This window comes from Sinohyriopsis cumingii, chromosome 15 (genome assembly GCF_028554795.1).
Source record: "Sinohyriopsis cumingii isolate HCF-2022 chromosome 15, ASM2855479v2, whole genome shotgun sequence".
In the NCBI taxonomy this organism is placed as follows: Eukaryota; Metazoa; Mollusca; class Bivalvia; order Unionida; family Unionidae; genus Sinohyriopsis; species Sinohyriopsis cumingii.
Window position 1 is genome coordinate 77,506,653 of NC_142975.1, and position 15,279 is coordinate 77,521,931.

General features: G+C 36.6%; 1 protein-coding gene across 2 annotated transcripts in view; it reads left to right on the forward strand.

Moving 5' to 3' along the window:
• The first annotated feature begins 2,429 nt into the window (after nucleotides 1-2,429).
• Nucleotides 2,430-15,279, forward strand: part of LOC149782121 (uncharacterized) — a 63,705-nt gene continuing 50,855 nt past the window's right edge. For both annotated transcript variants that reach the window (XM_089933569.1, XM_089933571.1), the window contains exon 1: nucleotides 2,430-2,648. The gene's annotated coding sequence lies outside the window, so the exon portion shown is untranslated. The remainder of the gene's footprint in view (nucleotides 2,649-15,279) is intronic.

The following is a 15,279-nucleotide window of genomic DNA, read 5'->3' on the forward strand; positions in this document are numbered from 1 at the left end:
CGTGATTGATGTACTTTGTGTATCTGCATACATCCTACAGGGCTGGGTCAGGTCAAGTGTTGCGGGAGAATGGGGTTTCCCAAATTTCCAAAAAGGGCCTGACTTACATCGAAAGGGCATACTATTTCAGGAACAAATCGTATATTTGGCGACTTGTAAATCCACGTGGATTAGCACAACCCATGTCCTGTGGCCATTTTGAATTTCGCGCTACATATGGCTATTACCAAATACCGGTAAGTGTCTAAGCTGTACACATGTGATTCAGAAAGATTTGCATGCTGCAAACTTGACCATTTTAATAAACAGGAGACATGAGACCCAGTTATCGTCCATCAGTCTCAACACAGATTTGTGGGGTTGGGGTTGATTTATTGGACTGAATCAGGACACATTGCATGCACTGCAGTTTCTTTATCTTGTCCCCTTCCCCCATTACAGTCATAAGTTTGCAATATATGCTGAAATGTAGGTGAGAATGCTGTCTGATTTGGACCATGATTCGGCCAAAATACGGGCTTATTCGGCCTAAATGACGGACTGATTCGGACCATGTGAAATATTATAAGAAAAGCCATGGAACACACATACTTGATTTATTTAGTAATTATTACTGTTTTCGTAAACACAGTCAGAGTAGGTAAAACGTTGATGTTCAGATTTTAAATTGACGTAAGATAGTTGTTAGTGAATTTCTAGCTGAAATTTGAACAAAATATATATGAAGTATAGCATTTAGATTTGTTTAAAAACCAAAATAAAGAAAATATTCAGTTATTGTTGGAATTAAAAACATTTTGAAACTGTTCATAAATCAGGCCAATATGGCCACTTCCGATAATATCAATGCATATACATTTATATACTTCCAATAATATCAATGCATATACATTTATACAAGGTTTTCATTGATTCGTCGTGTAAGTTGTGCTTTCTTCGCGATGTATTTAGCCCTAAAAAATTGGCAAAGTTATTGATGAGAAACAAAACAGTAGAATGTACTTAATTGGCATCTTTGAATTTGTATCTTTTGAGTAAAATTTATTTATTTGTGGACACCCCGTCCCAGGACAGAATTGATTGGAGCTTTAGGGCTGCCATTTCCCTTTTCCGGGTGTTCATGTATTTTCCGAGAAATTAAAAAAACCCAAAGAAAACAATTTTGAGAAACGAAATTGAAATTGATTTCTCTTTGGTTTTTATTAATTTGTTTTCTGCAAACTTTGTCAAATACAATTTTAGGTTTCAAGGCCAGTTCTCCTTTGCCTTCATGCATTAGGACTAGTTGAACCAGTTTATGTGCCTTTTCCCTCTCGTTTTTTCCCGATTTTCGAAAGTCATTGTCATCTGCCCTGGATTTTATTTAAGTTTTGATTTTGTTCATACTGTTTGTCCCTTTTATGACGTGCATATGAAGTTACAATTGTCGATCGTGTATAGAAAATCCCATTCTTTTTCTGTGTTTGTGATGGGGTGAAATCTTTGTGGTTCGTTCTTTATTTACTAAAGAAAAAAAAGGATTGGTGTTTTGTTGTTGGTGCGTACGTTTACCTTCTCTCCTCTCTCTCTCTCTCTCTCTCTCCGCAGTAAACTAACTTAAGTATAGCTTTAACTTTTGAAACATTTTAAAATATTTCATTTCAAGCAGATATCAACGCAATAGAATAGTATATATTTTTCGTAAATATAAAAAATCAAACAAAAGCATAAACCTAACTCACACTTATATATATATTATTTTTGCAGTAATGTGCATACAATTATATAATTTATAGTAAAATCAAAGAAAAATAAACTAAGAGCATTAAACAAAGTTTTTAAAAATATATTGCATCTTTCGACAGAAAAAACACCGCCGCTTTCGTTGCAAATAATCTACTGCATGAACCATGCATCATATTTGTTTTTTTATTATTCGGTCAGTGTTCCCAATCTTATTATTTCTCAGTTAAATAAACTATTTAAAGGTTGCATACAGCTGAATGAGACGCTTTAACGAAAATATATTTCTCTGTAAAAGAAAGTCTTACGTTATTTCGTTTCATTATATATAAGAACCCCATTATCACGCGTACTATCACGGGTTTTGTTACCTTTAAATGCATATTTGAACTGCTCAAAGTACTTGGGAAGTGACGAGAAATATCAGCTTAAAAAGAAATTTAAATGTCACATTTAAATCTCGGACGAAACTGAAAAAAAATTAATATGGTCCGAATCAGCCCGGAATTTTGGCCGAATTAGCCAGAAATTGGGGCCGAATCAGCCTGATTGGAATCACCCATGTTCCGAAACAGCCTGTTAGGCCTACCGTATGGGAATATTCCCCCAACCACCTCATTTCAGGATACAGTCGATTATTTTTCCGGATTGCAGTTATGCAACCGAGCGCTTGGGAGTATATTAATTTATTATTCAACAATGGACCTAGGATCACGTGGTCGACCGTAATGGATCATTATGTGGCAATTCTATTTATGATACAGTACAATAATAACAATAAATACTTAGGTTTTAATCATCAGCAAGTACATCGATGTATAAGTGTTTAATACCGCTGTTACTCGCCGTTGCTCCCAATATCCGGTAACTACGACTGGGAAATTCAACTTCGAAGACGTTGACTCTTGTTTTTCAAACCTGATCAGGTAATACAGATTTTTTTAAAAAAAAAAAATTATGAACTTGTCGCAGATTATAAAAAAAAAATTATAAGTTTGCCAAGTATTCAAAAAATGCTTATATGCTAACGACGTAACATCTAATCACTGATTGAATCAGTTCACAAAAGTATGGTATGACTTGAGCAGATCAATGCTATTTTTTCTTCGAGTAAACCATAACGTCGTAGCCTCGTTGTCGTTAACGAAGTAGGGGTACAAATATTAGTACTAAGTGAACCAGGGTTTAGGGTAGTTCTGCAATGCAGCCTAGAACGGTATGATGATAGACTAACAAGTCGTTCTCCGCCTTTTTTTCTTCTTCTAATACCAGTGATGGTGAGAAAATTTGTACTCTGTAGTATATGCCATATGCTATCAGGAAAAGTACTTAGCAGTCACACGAGTCTGACGTTTTATCAATCCAGTACAATGAAATCTCTGACAACATGAAAGCACCTTATCGGTACTGTGTTAATTTATAGTACAGATAAGGTGATTTCTTGTTGTCAGAGATTTCTTCATACTTTATTGATAAAAGGTCCGACTCCTGTGCTACCAGTTGATCACGGGTTTCCTGTTGGACCCAGAACAACAAGTAAGTTTAAATTGTTGACAGTACATCTTCTGACAAGGTTCTGGTTGTCATTGGTGTTCCAACAAAATGATCATGAGCCGATCCCTTTCCTCATTCATCACTGACCTGGCCAATTGCATCTCACTCAATACTCACTGTTTGCTGACTTGCACGAAGAAGATCCTGGCTACGATGTCATAGCCACAACCTGTCCATGAAGTAGGCGTGCAAATGTTAGTATATCTAACAAAAAACTGTATCGAGGAGCTCCATAGAACCCAAGCACCTCGGGATGATTAGAATAACCTAATTAATTGGCATGTAATGTGGTAAAATCATTACATCCCAAAAAGGTATATTCTTTGACTGACCAGAAAATAGACCCCATATATATTCATGTTCAGCCTGTGTGGACAAAACATGGAGGACACAAGCTCTGCTAATTATGTGTGTGGATATGTCATTCAATCTCTCCTGGGAGTACCGCTCCGGTGGCCTAGTGGTTAGAGCGTCCGCCTCGGATGCGGGAGGTCGTGGGTTCGATCCCCGGTCGAGTCATACCAAAGACTTACAAAAATGGTACTAACAGCTGCCTCGCTTGGCACTCAGCATTAAGAGGTTAGTATTAGGACTGGTCGGCCTGGTGTCAGGATAATGTGACTGGGTGGGACATCATGCTAAATGTCTGCGGCATGATGCCCCAGTGCTAGACATCACTGTAAACTGTCACACTGCAGACATCATAGCGATATGACTGAAAAATTGTTAAAGCTACGTTAAAAATCCAAATCACACACACACACACACACACACTTTCCTGGGAAGACAATATTTTCAGAACATTGTAAAAACGTAACAGCCTGTTGGGAATTTTGAACAAGGAACATATGCATTGGTAACCTTTGCACCAAGTCCTCAATATACTTCACATTCATCCAGCCCATTTTGGAGTCACTCTGCTACTGTTTGGAATCCATACATTTACCAGGACAAAGTTGAGATTATGCAGCATTGTGCAGCAGAATGCACTACCAGTAGATACTGCAATACAAACAATGTTAGATGATTGAACAGCTGGACTGGAAGTAACTAGAAACAATGAGAATGAAATGAATGATTACCATGTTACACAGAATTATCAAGAACCTTGTAGACATCCCAGTTCTAGAATACCTCATTTCAACATCTTTTAAGGTTAAGTCATAATTTCATTGTCTACAAATTAAGCAGTATACAACCACAGATACCTGTAACATACTTCAGCTATGATATAGTGGCGCCATTATGTAAATACGTTCAATAGCCTATTTGCGAGCGTTGAATCAAACCGTATTGTTGTTCGTTTTGTTGTCGTACTGGGATTACATTTTAATTAGTTAGGTAAAATGTCCAATGCAATAATGCATAAACAAACAATAATCAAGTCAAAATGGAGAGGTAGTGTTACAGCAACTTGCGATTGCTAAATTCTTGTCATCGTTCAATCAAATTATACACAAATCTAAATCAGGCAGAAACAATAAGAAAACAAAATTAAATAAATTTCTTTTCAAACAAGTTTAAACCATTTCTTTTTAATAATCATGCACACCAACGTCGATATAAGTATACGTGTAAATTTTGCTACTATAAGTTTGCCTAAATAAATGCATTCACAGCTTACCTCATGCATCTTGTGATGTCTCGGAGTTGATGGTCGGCTTATACGTGGGTCATGCACTTTTCAGTGTTTATACCTGTTTAGTGGGGGAGGGGCTTATACAAGTATATACGGTGTTATGAAGTGTATCCAAAACAATCCTGATAAAGACCTCCATCTTAAAAATCTTCATGATGCTACTGTTCCTAGTTGGAAAGTCATATTGACATCGAGTTTCCACCAAAACACTTAGTATGACATCTAGTTGGTCCTGAATAAAAATGGTGCAAATCAGACTCCTGAGATAACTGCCACAACAAACATATTGAAAAGTTTGTCAGAAATTCTTCTAAATGGATGGATGTATTAACACTGGGTTTCTGCCGGTAGCTTCTCATGGTTCAGTTGTTCTTTCCAGGGTTTTCCCAGGTTATTTCTCCACAATTTATACTGGCCACCATGTATAGCCTATCTTGTGCTGAAAAATGTCATTAAACCCTATAACAACAACAATAACAACATTGGGTTTCCAGCAAAAGGCTTCTAATGGTGTCTAGTTTGTCATAAATGAAAATAGTGCCAACATGTCGTCCATTGGGGCTGCCAGACTTGCTAATTTGAAAATTTTGTCTTTAAAAATTATCAGAGATGATTTTAATACTTAGCAGTTAAACGAAGAAATGTTCTTGTCTTAAAACCCTTTATTTGACCAGTAGAACATCTTTCCCATCAAGGAACTCATGCAAGATCACAGTAGTTAAAAGAACTTATAATTCTGTTTATTTAGGTGAATGATTGATGAATGTAATTTGGGTTATAGAGTATACAGCTTGGTCTTACTTTAGATGTTTACCTAAAGAAAACTGATTGTTCCCCTAGGTCCTTTTCACTTCTTGGACTGTAAAGAAAAATTGTACAAAATGGGCAAATAAGTTTTTTTAAAAAATACTTTTATATATTATGTAATTCATTCATTGTACCTAGAGAAGCTGTTATTATTTAGTCTAGGCATAATTTGTTTTCCCTGTTTGCTTTAGACTAATTCATGCTGATTTTTTAGCACATGGGTGCAGCAGTTTTGGTCAGCTGTGTGCTTCGATTATGTAGTTCCCACAAATTCAGTATCCCAAGAAATTTCAGACACAGAACTGGAAAGTAACTTAGGTGTATATCAACATTCTCTCCATCATTGTGCATGTTGAAAATGGAAACAACTTCATTAAACATCTGTCACTCCCTCAGGTACATAAATTTGTAGAACACCCACCCACCCCATCTTAGGGGTCCAGGCTAACCAGTAGATAAGAAGAATTCATTTAAGTTTTATGAGTTTTTTTTTACTGGAAGATCATTATTAATATTCCTACATTGTGACAGCAATGATTCATTTTCATCGAGTATACACACACTGATACACACATTCAAAACCTTTTTGATCATTCTCACTAAATCATCGCTAGGTACCTGAAGCATTCATTAAATTATTTATTGATCTGGCTATAGTGCAATTATATACCTAGCACAGTTGGCAGTAGTGGACCCTTCCAACAGAATTGTGGAGTTCCTCAGTATGAACCATAATTAAAACGGTCAAGCTTGTGTTGTTGGGACTTAGAACATTTGTCTGTGTATGACAGGTAAACGCTTAATGAGGGTTACTTTTAAGGGGGGTTCAACTGTATAGATGCAATAGAGAGGAAAACCTGCGCAAAACACATTAGGGAGGAAGGCCTGCACAAAACACTAGAGAAGAAGACCTGCACGAAACACTGGAGAGGAAGACCTACACAAAATATGCACTAGAGAGAAAGACCCGCATAAAACAGCTAGAGAGAAAGACCTGCATAAAACACTAGAGAGAAAGACCCGCATAAAACACTAGAGAGAAAGACCCGCATAAAACACTAGAGAGAAAGACCTGCATAAAACACTAGAGAGAAAGACCCACATAAAACACTAGAGAGAAAGACCCGCATAAAACACTAGAGAGAAAGACCTGCATAAAACACTAGAGAGAAAGACCCGCATAAAACACTAGAGAGAAAGACCCGCATAAAACACTAGAGAGAAAGACATGGATAAAACACTAGAGAGAAAGACCTGCATAAAACACTAGAGAGAAAGACCTGCATAAAACACTAGAGAGAAAGACCCGCATAAAACAGCTAGAGAGAAAGACCAGCATAAAACACTGGAGAGAAAGACCCGCATAAAACAGCTAGAGAGAAAGACCCGCATAAAACACTGGAGAGAAAGACCCGCATAAAACACTAGAGAGAAAGACCCACATAAAACACTAGAGAGAAAGGCCTGCATAAAACACTAGAGAGAAAGACCCGCATAAAACACTAGAGAGAAAGACATGGATAAATCATTAAATAGGAAGATCTGTACAAAACACATGCTAAAGAGGAAGACTTGCACAAAACAGACACTAAAGCGGAAAATCTGCACAAAGCATGCACTAGAGAGATAGACCTGCACAACACATGCACTTGAGAGGAAAACCTACACAAATACACATTAGAGTAGAAGACTGCACAAACATGCAATAGAAAAGAATACCTGCACAAAACATGTTAGATAGGAGGATATGCACAAAACACACACTAGAAAGGAATATCTTTCCAAAACACACACTAGAGAGGAATATCTGCACAAAATACACACTAGAGAGGAATATCTGTACAAAACACTCCAAACAGGAATATCTGCACAAAACACACACTAGAGAGTAGTATCTGTACAAAACACCAGAGTTAATATCTGCATAAAACACAAACTAGAGAGGAATATCTGCAGAAAACTTACACTAGAGAGGAGTATCTGCACTGCACAAAACTGATACTAGAGAGGAGTATCTGCACAAAACACCCACTAGAGAGGAATATCTGCACAAAACTAGAGAGGAATATTTGCACAAAACACACCAGAGAGAAATATCTTTACAAAACACACACTAGAGAGGAATATCTGTACAAAATACACACCAGAGAGGAATATCTGCACAAAACACTCCAGACAGGAATATCTGCACAAAACACTCCAGATAGGAATATCTGCACAAAACACTCCAGACAGGAATATCTGCACAAAACACACCAGAGAGGAATATCTTCACCAAACGCACGCTAGAGAGGAATATCTGCATAAAACACACACTAGAGAAGAATATCTGCACAAAACTCAGACTAGAGAGGAATATCTGCACAAAACTCGGACTAGAGAGGAATATCTGCACAAAACTCATACTAGAGAGGAATATCTGCACAAAACTCATACTAGAGAGGAATATCTGCACAAAACACATACTAGAGAGGAATATCTGCACAAAACTCATACTAGAGAGGAATATCTGCACAAAACTCATACTAGAGAGGAATATCTGCACAAAACACATACTAGAGAGGAATATCTGCACAAAACACATACTAGAGAGGAATATCTGCACAAAACTCATACTAGAGAGGAATATCTGCACAAAACTCATACTAGAGAGGAATATCTGCACAAAACTCATACTAGAGAGGAATATCTGCACAAAACACATACTAGAGAGGAATATCTGCACAAAACACATACTAGAGAGGAATATCTGCACAAAACTCATACTAGAGAGGAATATCTGCACAAAACTCATACTAGAGAGGAATATCTGCACAAAACATATACTAGAGAGGAATATCTGCACAAAACTCATACTAGAGAGGAATATCTGCACAAAACTCATACTAGAGAGGAATATCTGCACAAAACACATACTAGAGAGGAATATCTGCACAAAACTCATACTAGAGAGGAATATCTGCACAAAACACAAACTAGAGAGGAAGACCTGGACAAAGATTATCAGAGTAGCATAATAGTTTGATGAAAGACAGGCCATGGATATAAGAAGAGATTCCATCTTATTTAGTAGGTATATCCAGTCAGAATCGAAAATGCACTTTAAGATTAGTGACTTGGAATCACATGGTTGGCTAAGTACTAGTAGCATAGAATGGCAAATGAACTGAATGGCTTGCTTTCCATAATTTATTACAAGAGTGGACTTGAGTGAAATTCCGTTTATAATATTATATCGAGGTTAATTGAATGGACTTGATGATTTCATTGGTCTCAATAGTTGGAAGAGGTGAATGCATCTGAATCACCTGGATCAGATCATGTCCATGAAGAATCTTTTTATGAAGTCAGTGAACTAGATGTGATCAAGTTTTCAGTGTTCTTCTCAATGTTTGAAGAAAAAAATAGACTTCAACATCAGTTTTCAGGAAAGAGGATAAGATGAAAGCTGGAAATTACAGATGTGATAAAAGTCATTTGTAAAATAGTTAATCATTTGTTAGAGATCACATTTAATATTTCTTGAGCAATATTTAGCATAGGACTGAATCAGGTTGATAAAGCTATACCCTATTGCTTATTTAATTATTTAAGAATCCTATACCTACCTCATTGATAACCACAACAATCTAGATGGTATCTACCTAGATTTTAACATGGTATTTGACATAGCAACATATAAGAGATTGCAGTATACTTCAGAAATTTAAGCATAATCAAGGTAAAATATTACATGAGATTGCCAGGTTTTCTTAACTAATGTAAAACATAAGGTTTTGGTCAGATCAGGTCTATCTATTCTAAGTGAGAACTTGGTAAAATTTTATGCTGATGTTTTGAAAGACTAGAGCTCAGTTGACTTGATCTGTGTATAAATCAGTCTGGTTGGATTTAGATCAATTATCCCTGTGATCAGAGAAAATGACAACTTTGGTTCAATGCGTGTATGTATAAAGTCACCTGGTTTGGGTTATTCTAATAATAAATAAAAGTACACTATGACAGACTGTGAACAAATTCAGCTGAATGAAGTTACAACATTGGGTTTTTCTAATAGGAAATAAAAGTACACTGACAGACTGTGAACAAATTCAGCTGAATGAAGTTACAACATTGGGTTATTCTAATAGGAAATAAAAGTACACTATGACAGACTGTGAACAAATTCAGCTGAATGAAGTTACAACATTTGGTTATTCTAATAGGAAAAAAAGTACACTATGACAGACTGTGAACAAATTCAGCTGAATGAAGTTACAACATTGGGTTATTCTAATAGGAAATGAAAGTACACTATGACAGACTGTGAACAAATTCAGCTGAATGAAGTTACAACATTGGGTTATTCTAATAGGAAATAAAAGTACACTATGACAGACTGTGAACAAATTCAGCTGAATGAAGTTACAACATTGGGTTATTCTAATAGGAAATAAAAGTACACTATGACAGACTGTGAACAAATTTAGCTGAATGAAGTTACAAGAGAAAAGGAATTTGAACTTATTGTGGAGAATGACATGAAATTCTCAAAGCAGATTACAGCTCATGTTTAGTAAGGCAAATTAGATGTTAAGATTTTGGATCTATTCTAGAATTGACAATTTAGGGGAGAAATTCCTATCTCCATTAGGGTCTACTCTAGAACTGACAGTTTAGGAAGGAATTCCTCCCTCCACCCAGCTGTAATTGAACTAACAATTTAGGGGAAAAGCCACCCTCTTTTTGAAAGAAATAATATTACTCCTGCGTTTGAAAATATGTTGTGTAATTTCCTTGCAATTTGTTGATTTTTGCAGCACTGCTTTATAGAAATTGTGTGGATCATGCAATCACATGTTTTAGAATAGACATCATGGATTTATCAGGAGATCAGTCTCAGTCATTGCATGTTTTAGAATAGACTCCATGGATTAATGATGAGATCAGTCTCAGTCATTGCATGTTTTAGAATAGACTTCATGGATTAATCAGGAGATCAGTCTCAGTCATTGCATGTTTTAGAATAGACTCCATGGATTAATGATGAGATCAGTCTCAGTCATTGCATGTTTTAGAATAGACTTCATGGATTAATCAGGAGATCAATCTCAGTCATTGCATGTTTTAGAATAGACTCCATGGATTAATGATGAGATCAATCTCAGTCATTGCATGTTTTAGAATAGACTTCATGGATTTATCAGGAGATCAGTCTCAGTCATTGCATGTTTTAGAATAGACTCCATGGATTAATGATGAGATCAGTCTCAGTCATTGCATGTTTTAGAATAGACTCCATGGATTAATGATGAGATCAATCTCAGTCATTGCATGTTTTAGAATAGACTCCATGGATTAATCAGGAGATCAATCTCAGTCATTGCATGTTTTAGAATAGACTCCATGGATTAATGATGAGATCAATCTCAGTCATTGCATGTTTTAGAATAGACTTCATGGATTTATCAGGAGATCAGTCTCAGTCATTGCATGTTTTAGAATAGTCACCATGGATTAATCAGGAGATCAGTCTCAGTCATTGCATGTTTTAGAATAGTCACCATGGATTAATCAGGTGATAAGTCTCATTCATCACATGTTTTAGAATAGACACCATGGATTAATGATGAGATCAATCTCAGTCATTGCATGTTTTAGAATAGACTCCGTGGATTAATCAGGAGATCAATCTCAGTCATTGCATGTTTTAGAATAGACTCCATGGATTAATGATGAGATCAATCTCAGTCATTGCATGTTTTAGAATAGACTCCATGGATTAATGATGAGATCAATCTCAGTCATTGCATGTTTTAGAATAGACTCCATGGATTAATGATGAGATCAATCTCAGTCATTGCATGTTTTAGAATAGACACCATGGATTAATGATGAGATCAATCTCATTCATCACATGTTTTAGAATAGACACCATGGATTAATCTGAAGATCCATGTCAGTCATCACATGTATTATGATGGACACCATGGATTAATCTGGAGATCAATCACATGTTTTAGAATAGACCCTGGGATTAATAAGGAGATCGGTCTTAGTATGTTTTAGAATAGACTCAGGGGATTAATGAGGAGATCAATATCAGACATTACATGTTCCAGAATAGACCCTTGGGATCAGTCAGTCTCAGTCATCACATGTTTTAGAATAGACTACATGGATTAATGATGAGATCAATCTCAGTCATTGCATGTTTTAGAATAGACTTCATGGATTAATCAGGAGATCAGTCTCAGTCATTGCATGTTTTAGAATAGTCACCATGGATTAATCAGGAGATCAGTCTCAGTCATTGCATGTTTTAGAATAGTCACCATGGATTAATCAGGTGATAAGTCTCATTCATCACATGTTTTAGAATAGACACCATGGATTAATCAGGAGATCACTCTCAGTCATCACCAACATTCCCTCTAAGCAGATGGCAGATGTGCGTGCTATGCGTGCTGCATTGTGTAAGCATTACGGTGACTTAAGTATCAGTGTTGGATTGAATATTTGGTAATTTTGATCTGCTGCATGGAGAACAAATCAGCTGCACATGGATGCCTGAGCAACTGCGCATCTGCACACCTGCAGCTTAGAGGGAACGTTGGTCATCACATGTTTTAGAATAGACACCATGGATTAATCTGGAGATCAATCACATGTTTTAGAATAGCCTCAGGGGATTAATGAGGAGATCAATATCAAACATTACATGTTCCAGAATAGACCCTTGGGATCAATCAGTCTCAGTCAGTGTATGTTTTAGAATAGACTCCATGGATTAATGAGATCAATCTCAGTCATTGCATGTGTTAGAATAGACTCCATGGATTAATGAGGTCAGTCTCAGTCAGTGCATGTTTTAGAATAGACTCCATGGATTAATGAGATCAGTCTCAGTCATCACATGTGTTAGAATAGACTCCATGGATTAATGAGATCAATCTCAGTTATTGCATGTGTTAGAATAGATCCCACAGACCAATCAGGAGACCAATCTGCATCATAAAAACAAAAATATTTTTACCACTTTAAGAAAGGCATTTGTAAAGCCCCATCTTAAATATTGTATTTGTTTGGAAACCATATTTCAAGTACAGCATGGATATTGAAAATGTGTAAAGAAGAGGAAGTAAAATAATGAAAGATGTAAAATCTTTACATGAAGAAAGGTGAAGGAAATGGGGAATTCAAACATTACAATACAGAAGAAATGGGGTGGACATGATCCAAGTGTATGTGATCCTAAATGGCACTGAGGCACTGCCAATCAGAAATTTTTGGAAGTGTCACATTAGAATTTAACATGAAATTGATGAAAAATGACAGTCAAATCTAGAAAGGAAAAACGTTTTCACTTTAAAACTCATCAGTAAAGAACAGTTTGCCATGGTATTATATACCAGCAGGGACTGGGACTAGCTTAACACAGTCATCAGAAAAATAATGCCTTCAGATTAATTACTATCATTTCTATGCACACCGAGTTGTTAATTATGATAAATGGGATGAGTGGTAATTATTAGCTTTTTGTTGCCTTTATTGGACCAAAATATTTTGGTAGTCAAGGCATTGTATAACTTTTTATCTAATTAGCCTCTGGTTGGTTATTACTAAGATTTTAGAAATCTAGAACTGTTTGCTTTGATTTCTGTTTAATTACCTGATATTTGATGAATTAGTTTGAAGCATTTTGTTGAAATAATAACTGACATCACCAATAACAAATTGATTCTTCCAAAAAATAGTATCCAGACGTTTTGTACCGGTAGCTACATTGAGTCAGTCTGTCAGTGTGTTCAGGTTCTGTACCAGCTGCTTCTTGGAATCTGTCAGTATGTTGATGTTATGAACCGGTGCTTCATGGAATCTGTCTGTCAGTATGTTGAGGTTATGTACCAGTGCTTCATGGAATCAGTCAGTATGTTGAGGTTATGTACATGGAATCAGTCTGTCAGTATGTTTAGGTTATGTACCAGTGCTTCATGGAATCAGTCTGTCGGCTTGTTGAGGTTCTGTACCAGCTGCTTCATGGAATCAGTCTGTCACTATGTTGAGGTTATGTACCAGTGCTTCATGGAATCAGTCTGTCAGTATGTTGAGGTTATGTACCAGTGCTTCATGGAATCAATCTGTCAGTATGTGCAGGTTCTGTACCATCGGCTTCATGAAATTAGTTTGTCAGTATGTTGAGGTTCTGTACCAGCTGCTTCATGGAATCTGTCAGTACATTGAGGTTTGTACCAGCTGCTTCATGGAATCTGTCACTACGTGTAGACAGGGTTCCTACGGTCTTTGACAGTTTGGGACAAATGAGGTAGCATTTTCAATGCCTTGAAAAGTTTGGGAAAATCAAGCAGATTACCCTGAGGTTTGTAAAAGTCTTTGAAAATTTAAATAAACCCAAACATATTAATTTCTTTCCATAATCACAAAGAATATTGTCCAAGGTTGTAATTTTCGGATGTAGTCAAGTTTTCCTGGTTTCTTTATTTTGATGACCCATTCAGTTTCATTGCTGCCACATTAACAAACGAGCATTTGTTTTCCCATCCAAAGTTGGTTTTGTGGCAACTTCATTAACACATGCACTCTTCATCAAAGCAAGTGGGGCCCCGAGTGGCCGAGTGGTCTAAAGCACTCACCATTACGGATCACTGCCATCTCACCTCTGTCTGCGTGGGTTCAAGTCTCGGATTTGGCCATTGTAGTTATGTGGGAAAGCATGCCAGTAGCTTCTTGTGGGTTGGTGGTTATTTCCAGGTTTCCTGGGTTCTTCCTCCACCATGTATACTAGCCGCCATGTATAGCCTCTCTTGTGCTGAAAAATGGCATTAAACACTACAACAACAACAACAACAACATCAAAGCAAGCTGGCTACAGTCTTCACTAAAATAGGTCTTGGAAATCTATGTTTGTGGTGTTTGAAAGTTTGGGAAGTCTTTGAATTTATCATTCAGAATTCTGTATGAACCCTGATAGATTTTGTACTACTTCCTTCATTGAGTCAGCCTGTCTGTATGTAAAGGTTCTATTCCAGCTGCTCTGATGGATAAGTCTGACAGTATCAGAATTATAAAAAGTCCGTTAGTGCCTTGCTGGAGCCTGTCTAAATTAGATCAGGCCTCTCTTGTATTCTGAGTTAGGTGCTCATTGGGCAAACAAAGCATTATCTCCGTTTTCTGAAAGAAACATTGACCATGCAGACTAAATACAGGACTTTTATTTTGAACTTATTGAAAGAATATTGTAAATGATTAATACTCCGCTCTTGCTCGTTCTTCATCTGTAGGTCAATCACATAATGAAAATTGCCACCTTAATTATATCAAGAACTATGAGCTTTGTGTGTACAAAGTGAAACATGTGACCTACGAATTCCTAACATTGATTTTTTTCTCAGTAGATTACCTATAAATGCCAGTAGCACTAACTTGTACAACATGCATAATAGTAGATGTCCCTTGCTGATATGGACTAGGTGATGCACCGTCAGGTATATATATTAAGTAGTACCTACACCATTGTTTGACAAGTAACCTAAGCAAGGGTGTTAGAGAACTGCTTA